Source organism: Gallus gallus, chromosome 1, assembly GCF_016699485.2.
Source record: "Gallus gallus isolate bGalGal1 chromosome 1, bGalGal1.mat.broiler.GRCg7b, whole genome shotgun sequence".
In the NCBI taxonomy this organism is placed as follows: Eukaryota; Metazoa; Chordata; class Aves; order Galliformes; family Phasianidae; genus Gallus; species Gallus gallus.
The window spans coordinates 68,539,475-68,554,755 of record NC_052532.1 but is presented as its reverse complement, the minus strand read 5'-3'; the positions used below and the strand labels follow the sequence as shown (position 1 = coordinate 68,554,755).

General features: G+C 45.0%; 1 protein-coding gene across 11 annotated transcripts in view; it reads left to right on the top strand.

The window, feature by feature from the left end:
• The first annotated feature begins 3,379 nt into the window (after nucleotides 1-3,379).
• PACSIN2 (protein kinase C and casein kinase substrate in neurons 2) overlaps nucleotides 3,380-15,281 on the top strand; it is a 66,505-nt gene continuing 54,603 nt past the window's right edge. For 6 of the 11 annotated variants that reach the window (XM_015290083.4, XM_015290076.4, NM_001159511.2 and 3 more), the window contains exon 1: nucleotides 3,380-3,500. The gene's annotated coding sequence lies outside the window, so the exon portion shown is untranslated. Of the gene's footprint in view, nucleotides 3,501-3,618; nucleotides 4,028-4,197; nucleotides 13,895-15,281 lie in introns of those variants that run through there. The other 5 variants (XM_040656720.2, XM_046912050.1, XM_040656502.2 and 2 more) reach the window with 4 other exon arrangements.

The following is a 15,281-nucleotide window of genomic DNA, read 5'->3' as shown; positions in this document are numbered from 1 at the left end:
GAAAATGCTAAACTCAAGATGAATAATATCACGTTAAAAGTATGATTCACGGTATCATTAAGTTATTTATGGCATCAGTGTAGTGTCATCGTGCTGGGAGGTTGCATGACTGGTGGGAGATATAATTAGACCATTAATCTGTTTTAATTCACTTGTATGGCAAACAGGTATACAGGTATTGGACCAGAGAGATTATCACGTTACAAAGGAGAAATGAAATAAAGCTCTTACCCACATCCTGGGCTCACAGAATGGCTCCAAGAGGAGTGATCTCCAGATAGAGATCCTTCCTCCTTGGGAGTCAGCCCTTAAATGGGGTTCACCCCATTTATCACCCCTAGGAGGGGTGCAGTCAGGCTCCACCCCTTCCGGTCACTCAGGTGAAATTGCCTTCACCTGTGCCCCTGCAGCTGACTCAGCGCTCACCTCAGGCGGTCAATCAGAGGTTCAGGCCGTGATTCAACAGTTCCCATACATCACTTCAAGAAAGTAAATAATGCTTGACTATCCATAAAGATAAAATGTAAATTATAAGTTGGAAAAATACTAGTTTACCAACCACTAAAGTATTTTTCTCCAAGCAGTTTTTTAAGTGCATGTATGGAGTGCATGTGGCCTCGGGCCTACATATATGTATGTATACATGCATTAAACTGTACTACCATAAGAAATGAATCAAATCGAGCAGCAACGTGTATATTAATTCCAGTGCAGGCAATTTCTGCTTTCAGATATGGAGGTAATTTACAAGAAGATCAATAGCATTGATCCAAAATGTAGACTATGACAACTTTGATAATATTTTGTTAACTGTTTCAAATGATACACTTGGAAAAGGGGTAAAAATTTTACAGTTAAAAATGTATTCTTAAAATTGCCATTGTTGTTATTGTCTTATTTGCTTCCAAAAGTGTCTACCTGAATGTAAAAAGCATGGGAAACGTCTTGCACCCAGAGGACAATATTCAGCTGCTTGAAAATGGCATTCCCTAAAGTGGTGCCTCAAGGATCCTTCAAATTTTAAATTAAAATGTTCAAGTAAATTGTCATCTGGTGAACATTCTTTTTCTAATTAATCTGCCTTTACTTTGTGTCTTTAAAATGATAATTTTTTAGAACGTGTAAGGATGCTTAAGTGAAAAGTTGGAAAATATGATTGTTATTTCTCAAGCTGTATTAAAGTCTGAATCCTGCTAGTAAATGCTGTGGAAATCATTCCTTTCTGTTCACCTTCCGTTCCTTAGGAAGGCAGAATCAGTGCAAATCCCCTGTGAGGATGAATCCCAAAATAGCTGTTGCCTTTACAGTGTGACTGAGGACTATATTTGTTATAACTATATATGCGTATATATGTATATAGATATGTATACAAATATGTATATATAAATATATGTGCATATATTTATATGCATATTTATACATAAGTGAAATGTATAAGGCTGCGGGGTGACCTCATTGCAGCCTTTCAGTACCTAAAGGGAGCCTATAAACAGGAGGGGAGTCAACTCTTTGAAAGGTTAGAGAACAGCAGGACAAGGGGAAATGTTTTTTTGAAGGAGGGAAGATTGAGGTTGGATGTCAGGGGGAAGTTCTTTACTACGAGAGCGGTGAGGTGCTGGAACGGGCTGCCCAGACAGGTTGTGGATGCCCCATCTCTGGAGGCGTTCAGTGTCAGGTTGGATGGGGCAGCCTGGTCTAGTATTAAATGCGGAGGTTGGCGGCCCTGCCTGTGGCGGGGAGGGCTTCGTGATCCTTGAATCCCTTCCAACCCAGGCCATTCTGTGATTCTGTGCGATTCTACAAGCAATAGAGAGGCTGAGGAAACTCATGCATGTACACATAACTTGAAGACAAAGGATCTGTTTTCCTTATTTCTGACTTCTTGCAGCCAGACTCGGGGCCTGAATATACACCTCTGGTAGAATTTAGTCGTTGACTCCACGCTGGTCTAAAATCAGTGTGAATGCTGACTGTTCACGACTGGTAGCGTTGCATGTGATTGGCAGCGGCTTCCTGCACAGCAAAATGAGCTTAGGATACAAGTCACTATTCAGTCACTTCTATGTGGAAGAGGGTTCTCTTAAATTGTCCAACAAGTTTTGAGCATTATTTCACCACACAAATGGATGAATGTCTGTTTTGATGTTGAGGCTGAATGAAGTCTAAGTGTTCTGGGAAGGAGGGCTTTCAGCTCTGACAATGCTTAAGGCAAAACGGAAGCTTGGTTCGTATCTGTGCAGAAAGAGGGGTATTTATGATGGTATGGATCAGCTGTAATCTGCAAGGAGGGCTGGTTTACGCAAATCTGCTCACGTTCACTGAGAAAGGTTGTGCAGAAAACGCAGATGGATCTGTTGGTAGAAATTAGAGAGGAAGCAACAGTGAATTTCCAAGATACCATCCCACAAACCTGCAGTGTTAACTTTCAACGCAAGACAGAGAATTAAGGGAGATCTGGGAGCTGAGAGAAACACGACGCGTTTGAAAGCTTAACGCCCTGACCAAACCTCACAGTATCACTGACTGCCCTTCAAACCGAGCTGCCGAGGACAGGTAAAACTTAAACCGCAGTGCTGTGCTCTCACAGTCCTACCGGGCCGGTGTACGCATGAGACGCGTGGCCGTGAGGACAGCGCTGCGAGGGCTGCAGCGCGGCTCTGCCCGCTGACCCGGAGCGTACGCCGTCCCCAGAGCGGGCTGCCCCGGGACGGCGAGGAGTCAGAGCAGCACCGACAAGGGCCGACGGGAGGGAAACCCTGAACCTGGCAGGGAACGAAGGGACGAAACAAGGTTACCGTGACGGCAAGCGCCTGGAACCTGAAATAATCCTGTCTAAAATAAATACGCCCGGCAGATAGGCGAGGGCCGGATAACAGATCTCCCCGCGATAGCGCTCAGGTGCGGCGTGGCCCTGCGCGCCTCGGCCACATCAGCGCTACGGCAGAGGCGGCCCTGCCCTCGGCCAACTTGGGCTGGCGCTCCGCGGTCCCCCCGAGTAGGTCAAGAGCCGGGCAGCAAAACCACAGCCTGAGCCGCACGGCGGTGCCAGCGGGCACCACGTTCCTCACGGAGCCCGCCCTGGGAGCGGGAGGGAAAGCGAAGCCTTCACCGCTCCCGGGCGTTAAAACCTTCCGACCGCTGCCGCGACAGCCCTGCGGCGCAAGGCGCTAACGGCCGTGGGCGTCCACCGGGCCGCGCACCCCAACGCCCCCACCCCAGTTCCCCCCGCCGCCCTTTCCAGCCAGCGACCAGGAAGAGACATTAATTGGCAGCCGCAGAGAGCCAATGGGCGGCGGCGGGGCGGGAACGTGCTCGCGGCCCTCGCCCAATCGGAAGGCGGCTGGGCGTGGGCCAATCGGAGGGGCGGCGGGCGGCAGTTGGTGCGGCTGGGGCGGCGCGGCCGGAGTGCAGGGCGGTTGCTCTCCTCGGCGCCCCGCGCACTCTCCTTCGCTGCCGGCGGACACCGCAGCCGGCGGCTCGCGGCGCTCCGGTGGCTCCAGGTGAGGGCGGAGCCGCCGTTTGGGGCTGCAGCCGTGGGGAGCGATGCGAGGAGGAGGAGGAGGCTGGGGTTCAGAGCCCGCCGGAGCCTTGCGGGGGAGGGGCGGGCGGGGGGTGGTTGGGGCAGCCCGGCGCTCCGTGCCCCGCGGCGGCTGAGGGCGGATGGCGGGCCGGGGCTCGGCGCTCCCGGGCGAAAGAGGCGAGGCGGGTACGGTGACAATTGGGCTGAGCGGGGCGCGCAGTGAGGGGACGGGCGCAGGCCGCGCCGTGCTGCCGGGGCTGGCCGCGGCGGGGAAGGTGAAGCTCTCCTTGCACGGCGCCTGGCGGGGAAGGGCAGGGCCGGGGCTCGCGGGGAGTGACGACAGCGGCTGGGGAGGCTCCGCTCCTGGCGGAGGGAAGGGCCGTCTGCGCGGGGAAGTTCGGGCGCGGGGCTGGCGGCTGCGGGACGGGAGCGGGGGGAGGGGGGGCCGGGAGGGAGGCTGGCGTTCGCCCCCGGGCTCTGCGGTGCCGTGCTCCGGGCTGGTGGCAGGTAAGGATACCGAGCCGCCGGGAGGAAGCCTTTCCGCGGGGGAAAGCGAGGTTTTAAGCTGCTCGCAGCCTCCCGAGCGCAGTAACGGCCCGTATAGGTCGGGCTTCTTGGGCTCGCAATCTCCGCCTTCTCTCTTGGCTTTCCCTTTTCTGTCACGTGGAATGAATCGCGTCTTCTCCCCGAACGAGACGTCCGTGGGGAGACAGAAGCCGCTTTATGGGCACCGAGCTACCTGCTCACAGCAGCGGCGGGTATCCGCTGCGGCTGCCTGCGTGCTGCATCCGCCGTGCCCGGCCCGGCTGCTGGGCTGCATGGGGCCGGCGTGACTCAGAGGCTCCCGGCCGCAGCCCTGTGGGGCCGCTGCCCTGCCCCGGCGGCAGGGGAAGGCAGGAAGGTGCGAGGGACGTTTGCTGACCTTTGTCGACGGGAGTGTTTGAAAACTAAATGTGACGTTACCATCCTCGTCGTTCACTTTTCTTGGTAGCTGTGCTTGATTAAAGCTATAAGTTGGTTAGGGTAATGTCAAACAAGGGTGCCGTGGGTTGCTTCCCTGTGTTTTTTCCTCGGTAAATTTGATCACTTGTTCGTGACTGAGACTGGGGTAAAAACGAGCCTTAGGATCTGCTGTTTTCTACGACCTCGCAACAGCCTGCCTAAAGTTTGCTATATGTAATGAGTGTATTTATGCCGCTTGCTGCAAGGGGGAGCTTCTTCCTTTTGCTCGTTTGGATTTAATACAGATATTTTTCAGATCTTCTACGAAGACAAGGCTTTCCCACTGCTTTGAGAAGGTAAAACCCTTAGCAGTGTGTTGTTACAGTAGTCCAAGCCAAGGCTCCGTTACATAAGCAGCTGTACCACAATAAAAAGGATCGTTCTCTTATGCCTGTGATGAGACCGGCATAGAAACATTGCTTTCTGTAGGGGGTGGGAAGACACTTCTTTACCTTATGGCGAAAGGTAGCTAAAACTGTTTGCAGACTCTATTTCAGGCAGGCAGAACTTCCTAATTGTGTTTTCAGCAATGAAGGTCATTAGCACCCTGGGTAACGTGCTTGCTGTTTGACACCTGTCCTCGTCTGAAACTACGTATTGTCAAGCTTGCAATTTGCCTTCAATGATAGTAGTTACGTTCTGCCAATTATGACTGAATCAGCTTAAAGAGCAGCATTTATTAACACGCAGGGCATGTCTAATTAGCGCAATACAGCATCATTTTGGAGATCTCTGCATGTTCTATACTGTGGCTCACTTATGGTAAACAGGAGAGGAGTGCAGGTGCTGCCTTGTTCTCTGTGGTGTTTAGCTTAACGTGGCTGCTCCAAACTCCCCTTGTTGCATAGTTTACAGTTCTACAGTTACTTTCTTTGGCTCGGGGTCTGCATGCTGTGCAGTGCCATGGTAGAATAAACACTAAAAGTGCCCCTGGGGGTTAAACTGCATACCACACATCGGGCAACGTCTTCCATAAAAGGACTATGCATGGCACAGTTGTACGTGGTGATGAAACAGTTTATTAATGATTGACAAACAAAACTGTTTTGGAATGATTTTTCTTCCCCCCCCCCCCTTCTTTAAAAAGAGCGTGCAGCAAGTGGATGAGGTAGTTAATATTGAGCTGACGGATGGCATTTGTGATTGATTGTCCTGATGTTGGCTGTGTGCATCTTTGTGGATGATCCGAAGTGTTCTTCTTAAATCTCTTACTGGCTTACGAGATAGTTTCCATATTGCACAAGTCAACTGTGCAGCAAAAACTTCATCTTACTTTGTTAGGCCTGACGTGGTTAGACATGAGAAGTGTTCTCGTGTTGTTGTGCAGCATATGGGTTTCATTTCTTACCCCGGAGCTGACTGAGCTGCTGCCTTAAAGATATCCTTATGTTAATTCTGCGCTTCCCTGGTTCTGATTAAAACGGGTCTAAAGGTTATTAGGACTTAAATTGGTAGCCTGTAAAGGCAGAACGTCAGACTTCTGTGCTTGTCGCAGCGATGGCAGAGGATAAAATGCTCAGCCATGCTGCTAGGCAGGAATTCTGTGCTTCTGTGAATCCGTGTCACTGATACAAGTCAGCTTCTGTGGCAGTGCATGCTCTTCTCAACGTAGGAGCAGCAGGTCCTGAGAAGGTGCATATTCCCTTTCAAAGAGACAGGGAACTGGTCGATACACATTTGAAGGTGCTTTTTCCTTTTCTATAGATGTATTCAAACATGCCCTCAAACAACGCATTGGAGTAGCATTTTCTTGTTTCTTGGAATCTGGGCTTCCTTTTAAAGGAGTTCTAAGATAAGTTAATGGATTACTGGCTTTCTGATGCCTCAAATGAAGTCTTTCATGCTTGAGTTGAAGCCCAGTTTGTTAGGTGAACAACTTCTTATTTTTTTCTAACATGGGAGTTAATTCAGATTGTAAATTAATCCAGAAAACTTCAGAATGTGGTGGAGTTTTTTTCCCTTTCGTCTAAACGTAATTACTGCTATATATATATATATATATATATATATATATATATATTTGACATGACTTAATGTATTGATTAATTGCTTTTGGGACGTGAAAAAGAAGAAAGCAGGGCTTAAGTGACGTGACTGTGCTGAGGTAAACAGAGGTAAATATTGGGAGTCTTTGCTTAAATGGAGTGAAGCAGTGCATTGATATGAATGTGACCTGGCTAGCTGGCTCAGTAGGGTGAGGAAGAACGGCCTGAAGTTGATAACAGAAAAGCTGTTCTATCCCAGGGTTGGTTCCCAGTCTGCAGTCATAATCAAATTTGTCATGAGACTCAGACGTCATCCCTTTGTGTGCTGTTCTGTCGCAGTGCGTTGCTTGGGGCCAGAGAACAGTCAACATTTCTGATGGTGCTGGTCTAGGGTCTGCCTTGGTGTGTGCTCTTTGGAGTGTGAGTGATTCTGCTTGAGCCGCTGTGAAGTGGCGTGTATTGCTGGAGTCCTGTGAGTCTTAGTGCGCAGGATGTGTCAATATTTGTGGAGGTACCCAACCCCAATTAGCAAATAGGCTTATAGTCAGCACGGCTCTTGTGAGCAGCGCTGCGCAGCAATGAGCTCTGAAGAAGAAAAAAAATCACACATATGCCAAAAAAAAAAAAAGAAAACCAACCCAAAACAAAACCCCCCACACTGAAAGCCTTTAAGTGGCTGGGGTTTGCTTCAACTTCTTAGAATATGCAAATATTTAAAAGCAGTCCTGGCTTACACAGCGTATTGTAAATATTTTGACAGAGTTGGAAACCTGTGTCTTGGAGTGTTTGGTTTTGGGCCAGCGCATGTTGTTAACCTCTTTTTTTTACTCTGCTTTAAGTTAAGAATTCCAAGGCATCTACAGACCAAACATCTTAGACGCTTGGCCTCTTATCATGTGCTCTGGACTAGTGACGGGTAAACCTGACTACAGTAAAACGGCACCAATGGAGAGCGTAAGAGCAGTCTGCCAACTTATACTAATAAATATGTTTCAAACAGTTCTGCTGAGACTGAAAAGGCTATTTTTTGTTATCTTGGCAGTCTTAAACGCTCCAACTGCGTTGCACCTATTCTCAGGGCATCTATAAAGTGTATCACTGTGTATCTTAAATATCTTGTCATTGTGATTTCAGTATCACACAGCTGTGATTTCCTTGCAAGCTGGTAGGTTCTGATTAGAAAGTTGTGAGTTGTTTAATAATACTAAAATGGGTTGAATGTGGTGTTCCTTTTAATCTTCATTGTGAAGTATCCTTCTGCAGAAACGTGATACTGTCTCATCACAATGGTTGTTTCATACAGAAGTAACATAAGTAGGACTTTCAAATCTGCTTTTTTATGTTGATAAATGAATCTTTTCTGCATATCAGACTGATACCTTGCTGTCTGGTGCTTGTTACAACAGAAGATACGAACTAGCAGAGCTCTGAGAGCAGCATCTCAACTTCTGCTTTTGAAACATAGCCAGCATGTCTGGTTTCTAGAAACAACATCCAGTTTACACATAAATTCTTTCTTAGCATAGTAATAGTAGGCGAGCACTGAAATAAGAATTGAAATAAGAATTGTGTGTACTTAATAGAACTGCACTACGCTGCCACGCTTGTTATTGTATTTCTGACTTTATGTATAAAAACAAAAGGGGACGAGTGGGAAATCCCAAATGCATCAGCCTTAATTGGTAATGTGAAGTACAGATTTCAGTAGAGGTTCCGCTATGAGTCAGAGGACAGATGGACACCTCTTTAGTTTTACTTATGCCTCTGATCCTCTCCCCGAGTAGAGGTTTTCTTGGCACATTCACAGATGCTGCTGGATGGACCTGCTGAATGGAAAAGCAGTTTTCTTCTTAACAGAAATAATAAATCTATAACAAGTTTAGACTTATAAAGAGAATTCTTAGTATTTAATGAGGACATATGATTATACAACATCAACTCGCAGGCACACTTACTTTAACATTTGCTAATAGATGTTTTAAAAAGCATTTTCCCGAACTATTAATGTTTTCTCTCTCCTATAATAGTTACAGATAAAAGCTTCAAAACTTCTAGTTTTCCCAGAGATAACTTAGACAATCTAAGCCATCTAATGTCTGATCAGCATACAGTTGTGCTTAATTTGAAGGAACCCCTGCACAGCTTGGAAAAGCTCCCGGCTGGACATGACTGAGTGGAATTTTTCCTGAACCCTCGCTGGGCTGAAGTGGCAGTTCCATTCCGAAACGTGAGCACTCTGGTTTACCTGTGAGAACTGAAGCTGGATATCCACTTGCTTTAAACAAGCTTTCTTTAATTTTTTGCCTGTTAGGAGAGATCTTCGATATAGGGAATGCTGTTGGACTTGTGTCATTCAGTTACAGTGAGAAATAAATCAAGTGGTTAGCTGTTTCTCTTCTGGGCAATTAAATTCTTAGGAACTCTCGTGCCCGCAGCTGGGAGTGTTGCCATCTCTTCGATTATTTATTTGTATTGGCCCACTGTTATGGTAGGCCACTAGCATTTCCACTGAACTTACATCAAGTCGAGTATGTTCTACTGCCATCGTGTTTTCCATGAGCAGGTTTTCTGCCCTCCAGGGAACTTTTAGGGCTGTGAGTCATTCTTGCTTTGTCGTCTTTTGTAAAGACTATTTCAGCTGAGAGTAGGAACAACCAGCCTGTGTGGATTAAGCGTGATCAACCAGTAACCTATGGTTCAAGGGTGCCGCTTTCCAGAGCTACTTTTGTGCTCTCTTAGTGAATCCAGCCCTAAATGGAAACTCTCTTCTGTTACTGCACCACTGGTGGCCTAGCAATGGTTGAGATGCCAGTTGTGTTGCATCAGAAATTATACCTTTTGATATAGTGGATGTTAATGATTGTGTTTGGAGGTACGGGCCTGTGCACACATGCGCATCCCTGTGTACGTGAGCACATGTAATGAGATATCAGTCACTTGGGAAGTAATGCCTCCTATTTATTTCCATGGAAACTACATTGGATACAGAGAGCACAATAATGCTATTTGGTAGAGCAGATTTTCAGCTACAAAACACTGCTTTTTCAACATAATCACCACTATTAGTTGATTCACACGAATGAGCTGATCGAGATGCTCTTCATTTTGTGGTGTGACAGCTGCGCGCGGCCATCTGGAACATGACTTGTCTTTCCCATTGCTGTCACCACTGCTGAAATGCACCACCCACTGCCTCAGTGTGCTCACAGCCACTGTTTGGTTTCCATAAATGTTCACCAAGCATTGATGAGTGTCGGTGGGTGCCATTTTTTCTTAGTGGAGGAATTCAGTGACACCTTTTTGCTTCATCTGCGCTTCCATGTCAGATGTCATTGTGTCAGACTGCCCCTCTGCTGCCATCTGTCACCCAGCAACAACACGTAAGGGAGTATTGGTGGGAAGGCTCAACCTCTGCTGCCATACCACCGACAGCCACCTCTGACATTGTTGGCCAACATCATAAAATGGGAGGCATTACTTTTGGATCTCACATTATCTACAGAATAGATAACTATCTGTGACGTCAGAATGAATTTTCTTTTCCTTCAGTGTTTTTTCCTCATCTTCTTTTCTTGTGAGTTTGGAAATATCCTCAGGAACGTGTTTTGGGGATGGCTTTATTGAGTAGGCGCTTCAGAACCTCTGGGTCACAACGTTGGCATTCTGTGGAAATCTAATGAGATGATCTTTCATACAAACTCCACGGCTGTTATCCTGCTGTCTGTAGCTACCTTTTCTTCTTGCTGTGGCTTTGGGTACAGCTATTAGAAAATCATGGTGATTCTCTGGTAGTTTTACTTTATCAGATTGCCAGTTTTGACTCTTCTCAGTTGATGCTGGAAGCGATCTGATTCAACTCAGGTTTGTTGCGTAAGTAGTCTTTCAGCTCTGTTGCTTCTCTTCTGCAAGACAGAAGTGTGTGGAGTTCCTTCATGTTAGATGCAGTGTGCCATTTGAGGTGAGGCACTGTCTCCTGGAATGTCTGTAAATTCCAGGCAAGTTGTAGAGTTGAGAAGGTGGGACGCCAAGGGACCAAAGGACACCATAGTAGTGCAGCATATCCCCTTTGCATGGCGGTAGACTACTTTGCATTCATTGTAACCACTCATTCACATTTCAGTCATGTGATGTGTACTGTGGGGCTTTAGAGATAGTAGATGGGCTGGGCTTAACATTGCCAAGTGCAAAAACGTCGCTTTTCTCAATAGCTTGTGTGCCTCCCACTTTCACATAAACAGTGCAAATAAATACCTTCCTGCTTTCCAGGGTGTCAGACTTTTTCAAGAGTTGTTTGTTGTTTCTTATTTTTTTTTAATTTTATTTCCTGTGTTGAAGATGTTCTTGCTTATTCCTCGTGTTAGTGTGGTGTTTTGTAACTTGTTAAGCTAGCTCAGAAACTTGTTGCCTCTTCTACTTGCTGTGTCAACCCAAGTGACTTGAAAACAAATGACAGCCTGTGCTGCTACCAGAACGGGAAATTGAGTTCTTTCCCTGGGGCCCAGCTGTTTGTTCTTGCTACGTGCTCAATTTTGGCACTATTTATCTGGCTGTGCTGTGACCTGAGTTGGTTCCCCCATCCAGCAAGAAACTTTTATTTTTGGCAGAGTTGTTTTCAGCTGAGTGAAGCTTGGCTTCCTGAATAGAACTGGTGGCATGGGGGTGGGTCAGGAGGAGTGTCCGAGAACATGGGAGAAGACCTGATCAGCCTTTGTTAGCAGAACAAATGTATGCTATAGCAAAGTAGTCAGGTTAGGACTGAGCTAAGCAGTGCAGTGAATAACTTGTATAAAGTTAAGCTGTAAAGTGAATGTTAGGCATAAACAATTTTGTTGTGTAAATGTTTTTATAGTCTCTTGTATGCCAAAGATGGTCAGGATTTAATAAAGAGTCTTCATAAGTGCAACAGTATAGCTCATCATAGGGAGCTGAAGCTGTGCTGCAAGAGCTGCAGTGACACAGCTAAGATTGAACACTTACCTAGAGGCTGTAACCTTGAACTACTTATAGGTAAGGAAATTGAAGACTTCTTTAAACTTAGGCTTCTTGATCATCATAGAATCATAGAATGGCCTGGGTTGAAAAGGACCACAATGATCATTGAGTTTCAACCCCCCTGCTATGTGCAGGGTCACCAACCACCAGACCAGGCTGCCCAGAGCCACATCCAGCCTGGCCTTCAATGCCTCCAGGGATGGGGCATCCACAGCCTCCTTGGGCAACCTGTTCCAGTGCGTCACCACCCCCTGAGTGAAAAACTTCCTCCTAATATCTAACCTAAACCTCCCCTGTCTCAGTTTGAAACCATTCCCCCTTGTCCTATCACTGTCCACCCTCGTAAACAGCCATTCTCTCTCCTGTTTATGTGCTACCTTTAAATATTGGAAGGCCACAATGAGGTCTCCCCGGAGCCTTCTCTTCTCCAAGCTATACAAGCCCAGTTCCCTCAACCTTTCCTTGTAGGAGAGGTGCTCCAGCACTCTGATCATCTTAGTGGCCCTCCTCTAGACCCGCTCCATGTAGATGTTTTAACCAACTTTAAATGCATACCCAAATAAGTAATGTGAATTCAGGATAATTTTCAAAGTAAACTTGAAGGTGAGCTTGCTTTTTCTGGAAATTTAGCTTCAAATGTTTTGTTTTAGCATCCCTGCTGTAGGCATCCTCCTGCCTTGAGTAGGGGGGTGAACCAGATGACCTGCAGATGTCCCTTCCCAATTCAGCTGTTCAGTGATTCTGTGATTTTTTTTTCCAAGTGAAAGGACAAGAAGGTGGGATTAAATCCTTTTTGAACTGAAATGCCTTCTGAATTTAAAGGAGCCAAAAGTCTTCCCTTTTTGACTTCTAAAATATTCAATTGTGAGTAACTTTAAAGGAATGTAAATGTGTAAATGTGCTAAATAATTCTTGTAAATTCCTAGCAGAAGGTTTAAGCTGCTCTGTTAACAATTTATCATTAAATCAAGATTTGAAGAGCAAACTTTCTGGTTTAAATTCTATCTCAGTATTTAATTTTCAAAATGGAGTCATTCTTATGGGAAGAATCAAGTGGTTTTGAAACGTCATTTTAGAAACGTCAGGAAAAATGTAGGTGCACACAAAACCCCCTCAGCTCTCTTATTTCTTAGACTCTTCCCTGCCTTATTGTGGTCTCTGTAATTCTTTTTCCCTCCCACGAAAAGTAATTGAGTAGAATTCATTGGATCCTCCTGTTACCTTTGTTCTATGATACTGCCCCATCTGTTTTCTTAGCTATTCCCAGCAATGTGCTGTTCCACATAATGAATTTTGTTGTTGTTTTTAAACAAGTGCACAGATTGGCTTTCGGGGAGTATCCTTCAGAGGAAGCAGGGAGAGCAGTGTTGGCAGACACCTTGTTCCTTTCTTTAATTGTGCTCTACGCTGTGAAAGATGAAAGTTCATTCAGCAGATACCATGAAAGTCTTGTCTGTTTCTTGTTATTTATGTTCCTAAGCACGCGTTTGAGGAGACAAAAGACAATCAGTATAAAGGATCTGTATGCAAATCTTAAAATTGTTTAGAATTTGGCTAATAAATCCTTTGGATAAAGTAGCATATGAGCAGCTGCTTCTGCTTAAGCTTGTGATATTCCAGTATTGGAGAACAATGTGTATATAGTCTGCATCTAATTACTGTATTTTTAGCAGTTGGTTTAGATCAGGCTATTGCATAGTTTCTAGTCGTATTTAAGTCGCATGAGTTGTATGAGTATCACGAGTAAAATCTGTGGAGTGCAGTTTCAATGGTTATTGAGTCAGGAACAGCTCTGATACAGTAATTGATATATGTGAATGTATAAAACAAATCTTTCTTTATGAATTTTTTGTCAGTGTAAGGTGACCCATAGCTTCTTTGCTATTGACTTTAATCTGTCTATTAAAGCAGGGAGTAGCTTCACTTTCTGTAAGAGTAGAGTTTAGTGGCTTTCTTTCAACTAGCCCTGTAGAAAAACTAAAACTACAGCTGGAAGTCTTTGATCCTTTTCTGCCTTCTTTCTTGCAAACGAAGCTTTATGGGAGATAAATGTGCTTCTACATGTTAATAGGTATTGTAGAAACGTTTGTGTAATCACAAACTGTGCTAAATTTAGCATGCAATGTCTACCAATTTATTGCTCAAAAGAATTACTTTTTTTTTAGCAAGACTTTTAGTAGTTCTGTCATTTCTGGGAGATCTTACTGCATAGTGGAGAAGGATGAAAAAAGTCAAGCAGGCTTTGATGCTTGCAAGTACAAAAGGTATTTTCATTGCACGTGTTTTCTTTTTCCCTTTTCAGCATATCACAGAATTGTAGGGACTGGAAGGAACCTCCAGAGATCATTGAGTCCGATCCCCCTGCAAAGCAGGCCCTCTACAGCAGGCTGCACGGGTAGGTGTCCAGGAAGGTCTTGAACATCTCCAGAGAAGGAGACTCCACAACCTGCCTGGGCAGCCTGTTCCTGTGCTCTGTCACCCACACTGTGAAGAAGTTCCTTCACGTATTGGTGCAGAACTTCCTGTGCTCCAGTTTATGGCTGTTTCCCCTTGTCTTGTCCCCTGAAAAGAGATTGGCCTTGTCCGTTTGTCTCCCATGCTTAAGATATTTATAAACATTAATAAGATCCCCTCTCAGACACAGGTCGCTCAGCCTTTCCTCTTAAGAGCAGTGCTCCAGGCCCTTCATCACCTTCATGGTCTGCTGGACTCTTTCCAGGAGATTTATTTAACGTTTCACACGTATGGTTAATGTGCTTTTTTTTTCAGTGAATAATGCTGTGCCAGTATTGTATCCTTTAAGATAAATCTGAGATTGTCTGAGTTGTGAGTGATGCTTCTAATTTAGCTGGAAAGTTTATGAAGTTTCTATGAGATTATTAACTTTCAAGGATGCGTGAAGTATCTACTTTGGCTGGAATACTCACTGGAAATCAATTTAATCAGTAGGAAAAATATCAAGATGTGCTAATGTACAGGTTAGCTCTTTAAAGCTGAAGATCTTACAAACATGCTTTTCTAAAAGTTATTTTGAATTTATCCAGAAAATAATGGATCAGACGAATCTTTGAACTGTTATTCTCTAACTGCTCACTTCAATAATGTTACATCATACTGTTATAAGAATCTTCTGAAACGGTGGTTAAAATGCAATGGGAAATGGGTTTGGACAATACTTAGACCTGCAAACTGGGAGAAATAAGCAGTGTAAAACTTTCAGCCGTTGCTAAATTGCTTTGGTGTGATGGCTCTCACAGGTTTATGCGTGTTTGCTCTTTCTTAAAATAAAATGATTTATGTATGAGGCAATGTATGTGGGATTCATGTGGTCCTTCTGAGAACAACAATAAAAATAAGAACTGAGGGTAGTTCTTTTTTTCAAGTACAAGTGACATTAAAGCTGTAGCCCTCATTTGCCAATAGCATAAAATTACTGAGCAGGAAATGCTGTCTCATGGTTGTTGAGGGTTAGCTGCTGCCTGTCCTGTTCTTTTGTGTATCAGATGGGAGATTGTGTATCTAATCTTGTTTTAAAATCATTACAGTATTCCACAAATCCGTGTTCTTTAGAACCTAGCTTCACTGTCCAGAATGAATTAAATTTTAGGTACTTTTTTGAGTTATGCAGCAATGCTGGCTCAAGAGAATTGGAGGAATGTGCAAAGAATAGCATATTGCACCTAAGCACTTACATCAGAGTCAGCATATGTGTTTAAATTGGGAGTACTGTGAAAAATCTCAATCTGGCTATAGTCTCTGTCCTAGAAGAGGAAGGAATGAAA